We start from the raw sequence: 4,838 nt of genomic DNA, 5'->3' as shown, positions 1-4,838 counted from the left end.
ACAATACGTGTTGCAAAACAAACTGTGTTTGCTTTTAAAATAGAAAAAAGCATGGTTATTAAAATTAAAATACCCAATTTAGTATATTTTCTATATTTTATATTTATATTTGGAGAAAATGGTCAAATGCCCCATTAATCTATTATCGGATTTCCAACTACACACTTAAATTTCACTGGGGTCTTATCACCCCTGAACTGTTTAAAATCAAAATTATTGTACCCCTAAAAAGCCACAACCACATTTATGTTGATAGGTGAAACTCATGCGTTTGACACGTGAAAAATCCATTAAAAACATTTTTCTTCAATTTTTTCATTATTCTTTACTCTTTTCTTCTATTTTTTCACCATCTCTCCAAACCCAAAAATATTTTCACCATTTTCTCCATTACTATAAACACCAAAGGTCTACCAATCACTACAATCTTGAAAAGGAGAAGGCCGGTAAGGATTTTGATTCTCATTTGTGCCCACTACTTGATTACCAATCAAGATCATTTCCATGAATGCATATGTCAAATTTCTCAAATTGGAGTTAATGAAAACATAACAATGGAGAAAAGTTGAATCTGGCAAGCCGGCTCAGAAAAACTTCTCGACCATGTGAACATATCAAGATGCAGATCTTAGGTTGCTTGATGGTACAAACAAGCACTCCATTGTTGTTTTCAATCGCCATTGCCAAAAATATTTTTATTCTTAAAATTAAATCTGGGTTTCATCGAAAATTTAAAATTCTTCGTTGGTTTGAATTAAAATTACAATTTTGGAGCTCCAATGAACCAAAATAAGAATTTGTCATCCTAATCAACTTAGTGGGTTGACCATGTACACCGATGATTAACAACTCCAATAATATCAGTAAAGAGTTGATTTTCAAAAATTTCTAATTCCATACACAAATTCGAATCAAGAGGAATACAAAAATTTTATGGTAGGTCCGGTGAAGATAGCAGTGGCGGCAACGACGTAGAAATGACGGGAGATGGACAGATCTGGTCACAAAGAAGGAAGAGATTTCTATGAAGAAGAAAGAAATGAATAAGGAAAAAAATAATATATATAAAAATAAAGTTTTAATATTTATTTTCGGTGCTCACTCTCTCAGGGAGAGTGAAATACCCTCACACCACCACATAAACATTTAGGGAGATGATAATTTCAGTTTTAAACAGTTCAGGGGGGTGATTGAACTCCCGTGAAATTTAAGTGTGTAGTTGGGAATCCGGTAATAGATTAGGGGGGCATTTGATCATTTTCTCTTTATATTTGTTTAAATTATATTCTATTAAAAGGAAACACCTTTTTACCTTAAAAGGATGATGACTTTTTCAAATGTTTGGGACTTTTTCGGTGAGTTGTTCTGAAGAAGAGTTGTACCTTTTTTGACAAGGCATTATAAACATATGTTACTCTTTTTTTTGCTACAATTAGAGGATTTTTCTCTCATTTTTAAACATACGACCTTTATACCTGAACTTCCTAACTTAAATATTAAATTACTAACAATACCTCCAACTAAAAACAAATCAATTTCGTATAAATTTTATATGTTGTTTTTATATTTAATTAATATTATATTATACTATATTAAATACAGAAATCTTTTCACATTAAAGGATTGTGACTTTTCGGAAGTGATGTCATGACTTTTTGATAGGCACAATAAAAACATGGTTATACTACCCTTTGTTGGCTTAAATTGAGAGGTTCCTCTCATTTTTAAACTACAAATTTTCTAAATTTTCTATTCTTCTTAAAAAATTAAAGTGTGATTTGCAATCATTGATCAGTGAGTTCGAAGTTCTACAAAATTTAAGGTGCTACTATTCTGTTGAAGTAAATCGTTCTATCCTAAGATGAGTATATATATATAACATCAGATACTTGAGGGAAATAATTTCCTCAAGGACACAGTGAATTATGTGGACTTGATTTTTCATTCTTTCATCTAGATTTATAATTATTATTATCTGGGAAAAAACTCAAATATGTCATCAAACTTTGAGAAAAAACTCATCTATGTCATCCGTTAAATGTTTGACTCATCGATGTTATTATTTGTTAAATAAAATAACATAAAAATACAATTACTAATTCTCATCCTCTCGAATCCCTAAAAATACATTTTTTTCATGAAAAAAACTATAATATAGATGCATTACGATTCTACATTTCTACTCAGTAATTTTCTTGCTATCCAAATCAATTCAATTCATGTAAGTTTGATAGGATATTATTTATGTTTTCTTTGTTTTTTGTATGGCCTTTTTTCATATGGTGATGATGAAAAATGAACATATTCTATGGGTTTGTTCCTTGAGGTAATAATTATTGTTTTGTGTTTTAGCATGCAATGATCAATTTCCAAGTTTTGAAGCATCAACAAGCAAAGATAGGAGCGTTGTAATCTATTAATCTATATATATATATATATATATATAAAGTTGAATGAGAAACCGCTGATGTGGCACCTCTTAGAAGCCAAGATTTCTATTTATTTATTTTCTCAATTTATTTTTATTTTTCATCACACGAAATATAATATGATTTAATATTACATTCAATATATTAAACATTAATTGCATTGCAAGAATAGAAAGAAAATCACCATTTATGGACAATAAAGGTTTAATTACAATCTATATATTTATATAAAGGAGAAACATGAAGCTACCGATGTGGCATGTCTCTAAAGCCAACAATAACATTTATCTTCTTTTTTTCAAATTTTTGACATTTATTTTTAATTTTTATCTTATTTTAAATTAATGTGTAACATAATCAAGTCAATGAATAGAAAAAAAAAAACGATTTTATTAATTTCAAGCTTTTACTCTATGAATAGGAAATGACATCGGTTTACTTTCAAAACTTTTGTAACTCCTAAATCCTAATTAACAGATAGGCCTTTTGTATCCCCCTAGCCCAACTACTGCTTACCCCCATTAATTAGCATTTAAATTAATTGGTAATTAACAATTAACAATTAGAAATATAAGAAAGAGGAGATGCCACTCCCAGATTATTGTGGAAAATGAATAACAACAAAGATCAACTGCCATCAAGCTTTGAGGTATGTTTCCTGACTAGCAAATCCATTTCTTTTTTTTTTTCCTTTTAAACTTATTTTTGTTATAAATCTTAAATTTTATGTAGAAGCAAATAATATGTCTATGATATATATTTAGATTGCTTTGAACGACAGTATGATTTGTAGATGATTTTCTTACATCTCACTTTATAGAATATCAAATTTGATTATATGAGATTTTGTTGCAATCATAAATGGATAGCTAATTGCACATGTAAGCGGACACCTTATAGTTGATCTGTCATAATTAAGAAGGTATGATATTTCATGGTAACTTTTTATACTTGTAAAAGCTTTCTAAATTGTTTAAATTATTTCATTGACTAGCTCAAAACGTCGATGCGCTACCAGAATGACCATTTTCTTATCAGCATGGGAGTTGTCTTTCTATTATTCTTGTCAAATACACATTGAGGTTTTATTAAAAAAAAATAGAAAGTAATGATACGTTTTATTTCATTGTGATGTTGTTTATTATCTTAGGATAGTGTACGATATGCATACTTTATGCACATTGAAAATTATTTATTTTTCTTTTGAAGTTACTAATCTTAATATTGTCATTCACACAGAGTTGGTGGCCACGAGAATTTTACAAAAAAAGTGTTGTACTCAACACTTTTTTATTGTAGTGATTCAAGATTTCATGACAATATAATATTATTGTATACTTTCCAAAGTTCTTCTAAAAAAATTTAATTTGATTGCACATAATTTTCACTTTCTTATTATAGTGATTCAATATTTCATGACAATTTATTGACTACTTTTCTTAATTTCATCTAAAAAAAAAATTAACTTAGGAGTATGCGGTTGCACTTATTTTTCACTTTTCGAATTCATCTAAATTTATGTTATTCTCGCATTTTTCTATATTTACTGCATATTATGGTAAATGCTATAACTTGAAGTTTAAGTTAATTTCTTTAGATTTTGTAAGATATTTTGTAATGTTTTTTTAAATTTATCAAGGCCATGTTAGATGTTGGCTTATGTTGATAATAAATTGGTTTGTGTTTTTTGCTATGCGTTACATGAAGTTAAAATGCAAGTCATTTATTTAACATTTCGGAGAAATATCAAGATTGTTTAAATGTAAAAAAAAAAAGGTGAGTTTTTAGTTTTTGAATTCTACTTTTCAAAAGTTTTGATTTTATTTTAGGGTAAAAAAAAAATGTATGTGAAGAATATCATTTTTAAAAAAAAACGAAGGCACTATCCACTGATATTTTCCTTTTAACCCATTATTGTGCTATATTTTAATTAATTTCAATTAATTGTATACGGAAAAAAATGACACCTGAATTTATTAAAGAGATCAACCAATTAACTAATGAAAATTCAATAAAAATATTCATATTTGTAAATGTAATCTAAAAAATAAAATATATATAGATAATTTTATTTTTATAAAAACTAAATTTATGAAAATATATATATCTACTCACTAATATTTTGATGATCGCGCAAAGCGCGACTATGTTCACTAGTTAATAATAACGCCAAAACTATATATAATTAATGTGCTTTTTTCGGGTCTCCTCCGTCTCATATTACTTATCCACTTTTCTCTATATACATCTGTTAAAAAATCATAAATAAGAAGGGCATTTTTATTAAGTTATCCTTAATTTTTTAATACGCTTTGTGCCTTTGTTTATGTGTCTTATTCATGATCACCAATTCACCATCAATATACCAAGATTAACAATGGAGAAACTTTTTAAACTTTATGCAGGTGA

Source organism: Solanum verrucosum, unplaced genomic scaffold, assembly GCF_900185275.1.
Source record: "Solanum verrucosum unplaced genomic scaffold, falcon-dt-bn FXZP01000199.1, whole genome shotgun sequence".
NCBI classification, from domain to species: Eukaryota; Viridiplantae; Streptophyta; class Magnoliopsida; order Solanales; family Solanaceae; genus Solanum; species Solanum verrucosum.
Note: the sequence above shows the minus strand (reverse complement) of the source record.